Genomic DNA, 15121 nt, shown 5'->3' with positions numbered 1-15121 from the left:
TTGCACAACAGCATCGCATTGTTGACTCATGTTGAGATTCACAGATCTCTCCCACAATTCCCAGATCTCTTTCAGCAAATGCTGCTGCCAAGCCAGTTATCCCTCATTCTGTATTTGTGCATTTGGTTTTTCTTCCCTAAGTGTAGCACCTGACATTTGTCTTTATTGAATTTCATTTTGTTGTCTATAGCCCAGTTCTCCAATTTATCAAGATCCCTCTGAATTTTAGCTCTATCCTTCAAAGTGTTTGCAACCCCCTGTAGCTTTATATCATCTGCAAATTTGATCAGTGTGCTTTCTATTCCTACATCCAGGTAATTAATAAAGATGTTAAATAACACCGGACCCAGACCAGATCCCTACAGAACCCTCTTGAGACCTCCCTCCGATCTGACATTCCATTAATAGTTATTCTTTGCAGTTGTTTAGCCATTTATATATCTACTTAATTGTAGTTCTGCCAAGCCCGCATTTCTGCAGCTTACTTATCAGAATGTCATGTGGGACTGTATCAAAAGCCTTGCTGAAGTCCAGGTATATGATGTTCACCAAATTCCCCTATCCACCAAACCAGTTACCCTGTCAAAGAAGGAAATCAAGCTGGTTTGGCATGATTTGATCTGAGTAAATCCATGCTGGCTCCTAGTGATCATAAAATCATAAAACTGGAAGGGACCTCGAGAGGTCATCTGTCCAGTCCCCTGCACACATGGCAGGACTAAGTATTATCTAGACTATCCCTGACAGGTGTTTGTTTAACCTGCTCTTAAAAATCTCCAATGATGGAGATTCCACAACCTCCCTAGGCAATTTCTTCCAGTGTTTAACCACTCTGACAGGAAGTTTTTCCTAATGTCCAACCTAAACCGTCCTTGCTGCCATTTAAGCCCATTGCTTCTTGTCCTATCCTCAGGGGTTAAGAAGAACAATTTTTCTTCCTCCTCCTTGTAACAACCTTTTATATAGTTGAAAACTGTTATCATGTCCCCTCTCAGTCTTTTCTTCTCCAGACTAAACAAACCCAATGTTTTCAATCTTTCCTTATAGGTCATGTTTTCTAGACCTGTAATCATTTTTGCTGCTCTTCTATAGACTTTCTCCAATTTGTCCACATCTTTCTTGAAATGTGGCGTCCAGAACTGGACACAATACTCCAGTTGAGGCCTAATCAGCACGGAGTAGAGCGGAATTATTTCTCGTGTCTTGCTTACAACACTCCTGCTAATACATCCCAGAATGATGTTTGCTTTTTTTTTCAACAATGTTACACTGTTGACTCATATGTGGCTTGTGATCCACTATAAGCCCCAGATCCCTTTCCACAGTACTCCTTCCTAGGCAGTCATTTCCCATTTTTTATGCATGCAACTGATTGCATTTGTCCTTATTGAATTTCATCCTATTTACTTCATACCATTTCTCCAGTTTGTCCAGATCACCCTTTGAACTCCTGGTTCATATCCCCCCTCCTTCTGAGGGGTAGAAGGGATTTGACGAGGGATCTGCCCCCTCTCTGGTGAATGCTCTAACTACTAGGCTAATTAAACAATTTAATTGGGCCAGTGAAATTAAAGTGGAACCATTTCAATTGGAGAGAGTGAGGGAACTCCATGTCAGAATAGTCAATGGTGTGGTGATTTTCTTTTCACCCGTAAGAATCAGACTTGGTATTTTTGTACAGGCTCAGTCCTCAGCTGAGGTCTCTCCAAAGCCTATTGAAGTTTATTGAGAGACTGCCATCCCTTCACTGGGCTTTGGATCAGGCACCTGGTGAAGTAACTGGGGAACTGTGCTGATTTACACCAGCTGAGGATCAGGATCCTGCAGATGACACCATTAAACGTACTCCAGAAACAAAACGATGCGGGAGATTTTCCGAGGCACGAAGGGCAGTTAGGCTGCCACTGAAAGTCAAAAGGAATCAAGCCCTAACTCCCAGTGGTGCCTGGGAAAATCTGGCTTCTCCACAATGAACATTGCATGTAGCCCCGCAGTTTCCATCATTTTGACATGTTACGAGTTACTAGCCAGTCTAGCAGCTGCAAGTGAAGCCTAGAACATGCAGGCCAAAATTTGGGTTCCTAATGCTTGGTACCATAATCAATATTTCGTCACCAGTTTGGCTGGATGGTGGCTGTGGGGGGAGTACAGCACCTTTGAAAATGTAGCCCCTTTTCAAAGTTGCCTTAAAATGTGGCTTAAACATGGATTTTTATGCTTTATATTCAGAAACCCAAATCTGAACATCATTGGCTAAAAATCCTACAGCAATAACTTACTCTAGTGTGCAAACTTCGGCTTGATTTTACTCCCCAAGACAGCATGGTGGCTGGGGAGGGTGGCATTATTACGGCCTGGACTTATTCTCCCTCACACTCATCTCCAAAATCCAATGCTTGGAGTTATCCCCCATGCTGAGAGTTCAAAGCAGCACCTGTATAGCAAGAAGGATTTAAAAGTGCAGTATCAAATAGCATTTTCCCCATTGTCTTAGTTTTGTGAAATGCTGGCTGAAAAATAGCCAGGTATTAATTCTAAAAGCAAAAGCAGTTCATGGTCGCTGTAAATGATTCCAGATTCCCCCCTTCCATCATTCTAATGTTGTGACTTGCAAAGCTATTTATTAGCAAGGTTGGGACTGATCCTGCTCTCAGTGAAGTCAGTGGCACAGCTCAAATGGACTGTAGGGAGAGCGTAAGATCCTGGTTTAAGAAAGCACTGAAGAATGTGCTTAATTTTAAGCACGAGTAAATCAGTCCCTCTTCAGCAAAGTCCTGATTCAGTAACACACTGAAGCCCTGCTTAAGTCCCTTGAAGTTGATGGGACAACTCCATGTGTTTAAAGTTAAGCGTGTGCTTAAGTGCTTTGCTGAACGGAGTCCTTAGTGACTTGAAAATATTCAACAAAGGATGAGTAGCAGTGCATAGCCTCATGGCCTCTTTTTGGGTTGTGCGCAGTCACATCACACTAATGCCAAGGTAGCCTTTCCTCTAGGCCCATATTCTTATAATTAATTTTGTGGATGGCTCATAATACTTACCAGTGCCTCATCCATGATAGTGAAATGCATAACAGGTGTGAGAAATGAATTACTTGACTCTCGAGCTTCGTATTTGAACTCAAGGTTGCCTTTTGTCTTTCTTTCTTTCCTTCGTTTGGCTCAGGATTTGTTAGGGGCTGTCATTGGGCCAGGGTTGGGCTTCTCAAGAAATCTCCCTTTCAAGTTAAAGTCAAAGGTTTCCACATCTCGGATTAGACCGGACTTGCCTCATTAGATCATTTTAACGTTTACAGGTTGTAACAGTGGTTCTGATGTATTCAAATTACTTAAAGATTTCTCAGAGGAAACTCAAGTACCTCTTTTAAGATCATTTATGTACATTGATAGCATTTATGACTTGTGATGCCTGGAAATGGAGACTATATTTCTTATTTAGTCAGTTCATGTGTCAGATCCCTTGCCAAGTATATGCTACAGGTGAATGTTGCTTGGGATCTGACAAAAAAAATGCTCTTTAAAAAAACCCAAACATGTGGGGTCCATTTTGTGTAATCATCATGCCTGTAACATTTTAAACCATTGTAAGCATCGAAGCTTTGCCATTGATTTCAATGGAGCCTAGAATTCACCCTCTTTATATGATTAGTCTTTCTGTAAAGAGAGGGGAAAGATAGCTAGTCACTTATATTTAATAGTTTCATAAGCCAGGCCAACAGCTCACCAAATTAAAAGGAATTCTTTTAACTTGATCTCCTGCAAGGTCTTGTGCCAGAACTAACTCCATTTAAGGAGAATAAATCTCCTGCTCGCACATCAGATGCAAAGGCACCGACTGAATTGTTTGTTTCACTAAATATTTAGCTAACTCTTCCTCTGATGCACGGGGTCTTAGTAAAACTCACCATTATCATTTTGAACCACCATGCTAGCACTATACATGTAACCTGATTAGCATAGTGTAATTGTCACAGGATGTTGGCAAGACTACCACCATATATTTATCTAGTCTCTCTAAAGATATAGCTATGACCATCAATCACATTTATAGCTATGTTAGTGAAGAGTGATTTCATACCAAAGGGCATACAAAGAGTGCAGGCAAAGCCAGGAAGGTATCCCTGTCCAGCTTCCCTAAATCAAACACCGCCAAACCAACATATAATACAAAGACCAGGTGTGCCTTAGGGTACATCTACATAGCAAAATTAAAAACCCACGGTAGCAAGTCTCAGAGCCCAGGTCAACTGAGTTGGGCTAAAAATAGCATTTTGTCTTGGGCTGGAGCCCAGGCTCCAAGATTCTTCCCCCATCACTGCATTTCAGAGCCCAGCCTTCAACCCAAGCCCAAATGTCTACATTGCTATTTTTAGTTATGCAGCATGAGCCCAAGTCAGTTGCCCTGGACTCTAAGACTTGTTGCTGTGGGTTTGGGGATTTTTTTGTGTTTTGTTTTTGCTATGTCGACGTACCCTAAGGCTGTACACACCTGGTCTTTGTATTATGTGTTAGTTTGGCTGTGTTTGATTTAGGGAAGCATCTAAAGTCTAAACGCCAAAGATTTTCATTACCCTTTGCCTGGCACTTTAATAGTATTCTTAGCTGAAAAGAGAAAATGCCAGAGGTTTATGTTTTTTTAAGTTGAGGAGGAAACTGAGACAAGTTGGGAGCCGTTTGCATGGTGGCGAAGGAGGAGCGACATTAATATTTCATGTCCCACAGCTCTAAAAAATCGATCCTGCTGTGCTTCAGACTGCTTAACAGAACAAACCACCAGCGTGCAGCAGCCACCTAAATGTTCCACGTGTTCTTTCATTGCTGCGATCACCAAGGGAGAGGAGAATTGTGGGGAGAGCCTGGCAGAGAGAATTGAGAGAGGAAAGAACAATGACGATTAATAAATAGAGAATGATCCTGCAGCTTAAGAAAGGTCACCCTTCTGCTTTGCAATTAGGCCCAAATAAACACATGGGGCTGCATCTTCATCTGGTGTAAATCAGCATCGCTCCATTGACTCCAGTGGAGCTGGTCTGATTTACATCAGATTATGCTCTGACCCATAAGGAGTAAGATTAGGTGAAGAGGAGTGGATAGCGACCTACTGAGAATCATAGCACCTGTTTATTGTCTTGTGAAGCACTTAGCTTGCTGATGAGCACTTGGTATAATTGCTTACTTAAGAGTATGTTTGCTCCAGGAATGGCACAACTATACACGGATACTGTCCAACTCATGGAGGAAACTAAAGCCAACACCAGCCTGTTTTGCTTGGGCCGCGCACACAAGCTTAGAAGAATGAGCTCACCTGAGCTGGAAAGCAGTTTTTAAAAAAAACGGACTGCTAACATAGGCATGGAGTTACCATATTGATGCAGTAACATATATTGTCAACACGTCTAGCCCAACAGCTATGTAAGCTGATCTAGTTTAAGTGGGGGAAGCCCTGGAGGATGATCGTTCTATCTCCTTGGGATGCCTTCAGGTGAGCTGCTGAGGGGTAGTTTACTGCCTGTGTCTGTGTCATGTTGGCTCTTCCAACAGCAGCTTTCAGTCCCTCCTTTGCTGATATACTTGCATAAAGTGTAGCCAGTGCTTCCCCCACCTGAAAGCTTGCTCCTTCAAGACAACGCTCAGCTCTTTGTGCTTTCTCACAGTTCCAGCTTCACACTGCTGTTCTCTGTTACAGGCAGGATGGTCCAGTGCTTCGGTTGGTAGCCTGGGGCTCACGTGGCCCAGATTCAAATCCCCCCTCAGCCCGAGGTGCCCTGTGTGAACTTACGTGAGTTGCTTAGAGCCAAATTCACAAAACTACTTAGGAGCTTCAGTCCAGTGTGGAGCTGCCACTGATGTTCTCAAAACCACCACGCAGCTGCCACCTCACCCTTTCAATGCCTAAGTTTCTGCCAGTGGGCATGTGCAAACCTGCCTAAGTCCTGTTGCACCTCCTGGCTACTGAGCTGTTTGGAGCCGGAGCCCTAGCCCAAGCCATGGCCCTGAAGTGGGATTCTCAGTGTCTCCCTGTGCGCATGCTCAGAGCAGACCTACAGGCAGGGCCCTGCAGAAGAGGGGGTGAGTATTACCCAGCAGCCCACTGGTTAGGGCACTGAGGTGGGAAACTCTGCTTTGAATTCCCCCTCCGCCTGATTCAGAGCAGGGAATTGGACCCACGTCTCCTACCTGTAACTACCAGGCTAATGGGGGTTTGGAGGCAGGTCTCCCCGTTGGAACTGTTCCACTTTATATAAATAATGAATATGTATTGGTGTAAGGACCTGAGCCTGCCTTTCCCACATCCCAGGCTCTAGAGTCAAGCTCTCACTTTCACTGGACCAATGAGCATTTATTTATAGGAAGTGGAACAGCTTCAGGAGGAGAAATTGAGGGTGACCTAGCACACTGAGTGGTAGGGGGACAGCTGGAGGAGCTGGGTTCAAGGCTCTGCTCCAAAGCAGGCGGAGCAAGGATTTGAATTTGGGTCTCCCACGTAACAGGTAAGTGCCCTAACCAGTGGGCTATTGGCTATAATGAGGCGTGGGGGTCTGTGTCTCTGGTATATCAGGAGAAAGGGCTAACCCAATGCCAGCAGAGCTCTTCCACTTTATTTATCAAATTAGAGAGTCATTAGAGCCAGTGGACTAGACCCGGGGGCTTCCAACTCCCAGGTGAGTGCCCTCACCACCAGACTATAGTGTCATTCTCTGGCCCTATCACTCATTAATTATTTGTCCAATGGGCAACAGCTTCAATAGGTGAGGTGGAGGGAGTCCCACCTCTGAATATCTCCTAGCTCAGTGGTTAGAGCGCTCCCTTGAGAGGTGGAAGAGCCCTGTTCTAAATCCTTTCTTCCCATTAAGCAAAGTGGGAACTGAACTTGGGTCTCCCACATCCCAGGTGGGGGCTCTCACCCCTTGGCTGAAAGTTGTAAGGGAGGTTGCTGCTCCGCCTCTGCCTGCCCATGCCTTGTTTCATGTGGAACGAGACAGGAGCGTCATTCTCCCAGGAAATGTAGGTGCCTAAGCCACCCGATGCCAGGAGAGGGGGTCCTGACTCTGCACCCCAGGCAGTAAAAGGCACCGAGAGGTGGGGCTTAGGACACACGCCTCTCATTGGCAGCTATCATGGGCTAGCTTAGGCCGCTCCCCTCTAGTATGCTGGCTTTTCGAGGATCCCAATAGCAGTGCCTCTCTCTCCCCATTCATTGTATCGAGAGCCTATATGCATTGCAGGTCTCTGTGATGTTCCAGTTATTTTCTTGGTGCTTAAATGTTAGGTGTGGCAACTCTGATTGCCACCCCTAAGTCCCTTTGTGAATCTAGCCCCCAGCTCAAAATGGGCAATAACAGCACTTTCCTATTTTACAGGGGATTGGAAGAATCAATGCACTAAAGTGGTAAGCCCTCAGATACCACCGTGATAGGGGATGAATAAGTACTATAGATAGAGATGTTGTGTCCAGGCGTACTGCAGCTGCTGAGTGTAACATAACCATCTGTTAATGGTACCTAGCTTTAAGAAGCACTTGCCCACCATAGCTCTCAAAGTGCCTTACAAAGGCTCTGTGTATCATTATTCCCATTTTACAGATGGGGAAACTGAGGCACAGGACAGTTAGGTGACTTGCCCAAGGTTACCCCCTCCTCCCCCACATACACACACACACACACACACACACATACCCCATCAGGCCAGTGGCAGAGCCAGGAATGGAATCAGGGTTCCTGAGTCATACTTCACAGTTCTATACAGCAGGTCCAGGAATGCTGAAAGGCTCATCACTGGGATGTCTTCATTAAGCAGATTTTACTATGTTACTCTGAGAACCAAGCAGAGGACAGCCATGAAATCTGCTGTGGGTACAAAGTGTGCTGCCTTATGTTAAACTGTGCTAAGCTTATTAGCAGTTTAAAGGTGGGGGTGTGGATAGGGCCGGCCAGCCAGTCTGGCTTCCTATCAGGTCTAATTAGAAACCAAATCAACTTTACTGAGCTGGGTTTCATCTCCTTCTCTTCAGTGCAAGGCCTTTTTGGTTAATAACAGGGATCTGTTTTGATTTTACAGTCACCCAGTCACCACAGGCTACAGATTGTGCATCACCCAGAAAATGAACAATTGTCTGTCTGCCTTCCCTTGATCAAACAGTAGATTGCCCTACTGAGTGATCACAGGCCTGAAGCCAAGCCCACGGGAGCAAACAAGATGTGGTTGTGGCAGTAACTGAAGAAAGTGTGGAATCACCAAAAGTGTGATGGTTGATTGCGAACACTTGGTCCAGAGAAACACAGCCGTACACTGAAATATGAAATAAACAAGAACAGCAGATGAAGGGCAAGACTTGTCAATAACAGAACAAGAAATGCAGGAAGGTTGAGCCAGATGGCTGGAGGTATCAATCTACTCATAAGGTCCCCTACATTGTAGTATTCTAAGAGCCAGATTTTCCAACATATTTCAGTGCCAAAGGATGCAGGGAGGCAAAAAAAAAAAAAAAACCTAGGCACCTCTCTGCATCTTTAGGTTCTAAATACATTTGGAAATCTGGCCAACGTGCCTCACAATGGATTTTACCTTTGCAGCACGCTTTGAGGTAGGAAATCTTTACACCTATTTTATAGATGGGAAACTGAGGCACAGGGTCGATGAGGTGATTTGCCCAAAGAAGGGGGAGGGAGCTGGTATCTCAAATCCCAAGCTAGTGCTTGGTCCACAAGACCATCCATCAGGCATTTCCCCCACGGTTGGCCAGCCAGGGTGAAGTGACAAGAAGGGGCAGTGCCAGACAAGGGGAGGGTAGAGGCACAACATTCATGAAGTCAACTGGAGCAAATCCAAAGCAGAGCTTCAAAAAAAATGAGGGCAGTTTTGAACTGAATCCCATAGAGCCTAATACTATTTGACAGCCGGTCAAGTCTAGTCAGCAACAGGTCGGAACACTAGCTGAGTGGGAAAGAGATAAACAGGTCCTGTTCCATGAATTGGTATAGAAAATGGAGGGCTGCTTCTGCCAGATCTGCTACAAGAGATGAAAATGGATTGCATAGGCTGGGTGGCCTTTCTCCTACCTAGGTCAGCCAGCCACGAGGCCAAGAGCTGTTACATCCTATGTAGTGATGGTGTGAAAGACAGAGCCCAATCAATTGCATTTGTCACTAACTCTTTTAACCTGTTGGCAGGGCGCTATGTACCCTGGCTGTTGCAGTTTCCCAAGGCAACCTGTAGTGATGCTCAAACAACTGCTTAGTAGGGAAACCAGCATTATGGCTTGCCCCTTTCTCCTCCTCCTGTTTCCTCCCATCCTTTGACTTTTCTTTGGCTTTGGGAGCGAAAGCCCCAACAACTGCACAAGCAGCTTGGAGCCTGTCGCTGCTCACAGCTGGAAGCAGTTTGCTCATGTATTCTGAGTGCAGGTTGGCACCATGCACCTGAGTGTCTTAGGAGGATGTTCAAGGAAAGTACAGCTAAGCGGGCGCTGTAATGAAACACATGCACACGTAACTGCGAAAAAATAACCTGACACTGAGATGCAATCCAGCAAAAGGAAGGAAACTGTAACTTAAGGCTGCCATTGATCTCCTACTTCAGCCCTGATGTCACACACAACCAGCTTCATAGAGGCATCTTCTGTCTGAAACTGAAGTACTCAGTGCTTTTTTTGCCTCAGACTTCACCGACAAGGTCAGCTCCCAAACTGCTGCACCGCTGAGGGCTGCTCACCCTCAGAGGAGGAGGTGAGCAGCCCTCAGCGATGCAAGAACAGGTTAAGGACTATTTAGAAAAGCTGGACATGCACAAGTCCATGGGTTCGGATCTAATGCATCCAAGGGTACTGAGAGAGTTGGCTGATGTGATTGCAAAGTCATTGGCCATTATCTTTGAAAACTTGTGGTGAGCGGGGGAGGTCCCCGACAACTGGAAAAAGGCAAATATAGTGCCCATGTTTAAAAAAGGGAAGAAGGAGAATCTGGGGAACTACAGACCGGTCAGCCTCACCTCAGTCCCTGGAAAAATCATGGAGCAGGTTCTCAAGGAATCCATTTTGAAGCACTTGGACGAGAGGAAGGTGATCAGGATTCATCATGGATTCATCAAGGGCAAGTCATGCCTGACCAACATGATTGCCTTCTATGATGAGATAACTGGCTCTGTGGATATGGGGAAAGTGGTGAACATGATATATCTTGACTTTAGCAAAGTTTTTGATAGGGTCTCTCACAGTATTCTTGCCAGCAAGTTAAAAAGTATGGATTGGATGAATGGACTATAAAGTGGATAGAAAGCTGGCTAGATCGTTGGGCTCAACAGGTAGTGATCAACAGCTTGATGTCTAGTTGGCAGCTGGTATCAAGTGGAGTGCCCTAGGTCCTGGGGCCAGTTTTGTTCTACATCTTCATTAATGATCTGGATGATGGGATGGACAGCACTCTCAGCAAGTTCACGGCTGACACTAAGCTGGAGGGAGAGATAGATACACTGGAGAGTAGGGATAGGGTCCAGAGTGACCTAGACAAATTGGAGGATTGGGCCAAAAGAAATCTGATGAGGTTCAGCAAGAACAAGTGCAGAGTCCTGCACTTAGGACAGAAGAATCCCACGCACTGCTACAGGCTGGGGACAGACTGTCTAAGCAGCAGTTCTGCAGAAAAGGACCTGGGGATCAAAAGCTAAGGACACTCAGAGCATGAGGTTGCATCCCTGACCATCTTAGCTAATAGCCATGGCTGAACCTAAACTCCCTGAACTTATCTACTTCTTTTTGACTACAGGATACAGTCTTCTGTTAGAGGGATCCTCACATATTGCATGTCTACTATGCTTAAGCTTAGCCGAAAGGATCCCAAGGTGCTTTACTATCCACACGGCTATACAAGATACATGTGAGGATCAACTTTTCGTCCAGCCACAGTTGGAGAATGCAGAGCGATATGGGGCAACAGTTTAGGGCAAGAAGAAGACTATGGGACCAGATTGTGAGCTTGTGTAAATCGGCATAACTCCATTAGCTTCAGTGGAGCGATGCCATTTTACACCAGCTAATCTGGCCCTCTGGATCCAGATGGAACTACTGGGCAAGTTAGGTAGGCACACTGTAAGAAGCCTGGTTAGAATTTGGCCATGTTGTGGTGCAAATCACCCCTCACATACATGTCAGTAACGTGGCTGGGACAATACGTTGTATGTCTCAGCTGAAAAAAACTCCAGTAACATAGTGCATTGGTACAGAGAGGAGAGCAGCCCCTAGTGACAGACTGTGGTGCCTAACCAGGTTTTCCTTTGCGGTCTCCCATCAAAACATTTGCCAGGCTGGACCCTGTGAGATCTAAGAAGATCACAGTGGACAGTGGTATGGCCACAGTACAGTACGAGGATGTAGACTAGCATGATTAATTCATGATCCCTCCTCTCACAAAAGATGGCCTTTTACTGCAGCAAGGTGGGTAGAACTGTTGAACCAAAGCACTACAGTAATTTATTTTTATAACATGGTTTCAAGGTTTGAAACCGTTTCAAACCTGCCTACTTTGCATTTAAAATGTTAGTTTTGCTGCCAAGGTTATGAGCATATTTGCTCAGCATATGCCTTACCTGAGCCTTTGATTGATTGGTCCCTAGAATCCTTGTTCATAAAATGTTCCAGGACTTGGAGTTGATTAAACAAAGTAGTGCCAGCGTGTGTGTGGTGGAGGGGGGCAGGGGTGTCACATACTCACTCAATATTTTTCTGAGAGCCCAGTATTTGCAGAGTACTCTTGGCAGGCTGAGCTGCAATAATGCTTGTCCTTCATCCTTCCATTCTGTATCACTGTACAGCATCAGGGAGTCGCCGTGTTAGTCTGTATCCACAGAAACAACAAGGAGTCCGGTGGCACCTTAAAGACTAACCAATTTATTTGGGCATAAGCTTTCATGGGTATCGTAAGAAGCATAAAAAGAATAGTGCTATACTATGGTACTTACATGGCTGCCATCTCTATGGTATATGAGCACACCACAATCTTTATTGTAGCTGTGCAACACATCTGTAAGGTAGGTGTAAATTTTTAACAGTGAGTATTATTCACCGTTACCAAGGATTGTGGTGGATGCGCCATCACTGGCAATTTTTAAATCAAGATTGGATGTTTTACTGAAGGACATGCTCCAGTCTAGAAATTCCTTGCGGGAAGTTCTATGGCCTGTGTTCTACAGGAGGTCAGACTAGATGATCACATGGTCCTTTCTGGCCCGGGAATCTATGAATCACCCCTATTGTACTATGAGATTAAGGCGTAGTTCCTTAAAGGTATTTAGGCACCTAACTCTAATCATACTAGGTGCCTAAATATCTTCTAGGTTCTGGACCTAACAGACTTGCCCAAGGTTACATAGGAAGTCTGTGGTAAAACAGGGAACTGAATGTAGGTGTCCCAAGTTCCATATTAATGCCCTAACCACTGGACCAACCTTCCTCACCTCAGGGGAGTCCATGAACCCTAGGAGAGACACTTGGGTGTACTGAAGGACTACAGTCTTAGAAAGTCATCAAACATTACATGTTAAGCATGGTAAAAGAAGTAACAGATTTCTTTTATATTGCTGTGTAGATAGGGATTTGATAGATATCTCTGGCATCTCATTAAATATGTCCTTTATTAGTCACTACTTACACTTTTCAAGTCTTAAAACACAAGTACATTTTCACAATTAAACAATAAAACAAGGTTCACAAATCGCAGCTGGGCTCTCACTTCACTTCACTTAGTTCTTCTATCTCACTGACAGCATTCTAGGTGGTTCAAGGAAAATGTATGTAACACGGGCAGACCCCAGTTGTCAGTGGATGGGATCGAACCTGGGAACCTCTGGAGTTAAAGGCATAAGCCTCTACTGCATGAGCTAAAAGCCATCTGGCTCTTAGCTAAGGCTGTAAAGCAGACTCATTAATCTCTCTCTAAGGCTAGGTCTACACTACCCGCCTGAATCGGGGGGTAGAAATCGACCTCTTGGGGATCGATTTATCGCGTCCCGTTGGGACGCGACAATCGATCCCCGAATCGGCGCTCTTACTCCACCAGCGGAGGTGGGAGTAAGCGCCGCCGACAGAAAGCCGCAGAAGTCGATTTTGTCGCCGTCCTCACAGCGGGGTAAGTCGGCTGCGATACGTCGAATTCAGCTACGCTATTCACGTAGCTGAATTTGCGTATCTTAAATCGACTCCCCCCTGTAGTGTAGATGTACCCTTAGTGGTCTCAGTGCCACTAGATGCGACAGAACAGCACACACAGGAAGTAGTATGGGTTACATGTAGTTCTCAGAAAGTCTGGAAGGTTCCACGAGATTCTACAAAGGTCCAGAACATTCAAGGAAGTTAGTGAAAAATGAATTCACATACAAAATACCTGAAACATTTTACTTCAAACATTCTATTTTCCCTTTTGATGCTCACAACAAAAACAGCACCCCGAGCCCAGGGCCCCCCAGGTGGTTGCCTGGGTTGCCTGCCCCTAAATCCAGCCCTGGGTTTCCTGCAACATGTGTGAACCCCTTATGCCTAACAATCTGTTCCACCTTGTATTTAACGGTGACGCTTGGTTAATTTTTTCCAGATTTGAAGAAGAGCTCTGTTCAGCTCAAAAGCTCATCTCTTCGACCAACAGAAGTTGATCCAATAAAAGATATTACCTCACCCATCTTGTCTCACTCATATCCTGGGACCAAAATGGCTACAAAAACATGGCAAGCAATATATTTTGGTCAGGCATTTGGCAAAACCAAATAAGATTACGGTAATTACCACAGCCAGATGTTCTGTTATAAGGAAAGTAAAAATAACTCATGAGTCATGACACCAGTGACCATTGTGGAGCCAGAGAGTATATCCTGTTTGCCATTTTCTAGCCACAACCGAGACTAAAAGATGTGATTTTTACAAAATTGTCTGCTGCTATCTTTAGTACCTTTGCTCTGTTTATACAGCAAGGAAAATAATTATCTGGCATTTCCTTTAATGACATACAGACGTGGTTCACATGAAGGATCTGAGAGTAAAAGGCAAGGAAATGGAGTGTTACTCAATATGGCAGAGAGATAGTGGAGGGACGTTCTGTATACATTGTGGTCATATGACTCGGTGGCAACTACATAACCCTTAAATATATCAGAACTCAAAACTAAGGGAAAACCTGTGGTTCTAATTGTGCAAAGCACTTAAGCACGTGTTTTGCTTTAAGTATGTGAATAGTCCTATTGGGACCTTCAGCATGTGCTTAAGTGCTTTGCTGAATTGGGACCTAGCTGCTCCATAGGTAAGAACTCTGCTTATTCCAGAAATGGTGAGTGACTGAGCCATTTTTCATATTAATATTAACTTGTTGCTGTTTTTCTGAGAGGCAGCACGATCTAGAGACTTGAGCATGGGGCTGGGAGCCAGCAATGCCTCCATTCTAAGCCAGCCTCTGATGTTGATTTGCTGGGTGGCTTTGAAAAAGCCACTTCACCTCTCTGTGACTCAGCTCCCTTAGCCACAAACTGAGGTTGCTAGTACTTACCTTCCCCCAGAGAGCTGTAGTGAGGGTGAAAGTTTTGAAAAGCAGGTGCCCACAGTTAGGTGCCTAAGTCAATATTTAGAGGTCTAAATCAGTGGCTTGATTTCTAAACATATGGACAGCCCATCAGTGGGTGCTGGCTTCTATGGGAGCAGCTGGGTGCGCAGTACTTTTGAAAATCAAACCACTTATTTTGGAGACTACCCACTTTGGAAAATCGTGATATAAATCGTTTAGGGAAAGATTTGCAAAGTCATCCAAGAGATTTAGGCGCATGAGTACCGTCAAAGGCAAAGGAACCGTGCTCCTCAGTCCCTTAGAGGCTTTCGGAAAATCTCCTTCGTGATTGGAAACGGTTTGACCTAAAATTTTAGGGCTGGATTCTGATCTCCGTGACGCCCGAGGAAATCCAGAGTAATGCATGGGACAGTCTGGGGGGTATGGCTGTGTCCATTTAGGAATTCCGTTTTGCTTTGCATGTCATTTAGAATGGTAATCTTTCTTGTGGATTAGAGCAGCCATTTTATAGCAAAGCCTTGACACCGAGGATGCATCTACCCAGCAGCTGGCAAAGTAATTTCCAGTTCAGGCAGAGGTACACAC

The sequence above is a fragment of the Malaclemys terrapin genome, chromosome 3, assembly GCF_027887155.1.
Source record: "Malaclemys terrapin pileata isolate rMalTer1 chromosome 3, rMalTer1.hap1, whole genome shotgun sequence".
Taxonomy (NCBI): domain Eukaryota; kingdom Metazoa; phylum Chordata; order Testudines; family Emydidae; genus Malaclemys; species Malaclemys terrapin.
Note: the sequence above shows the minus strand (reverse complement) of the source record.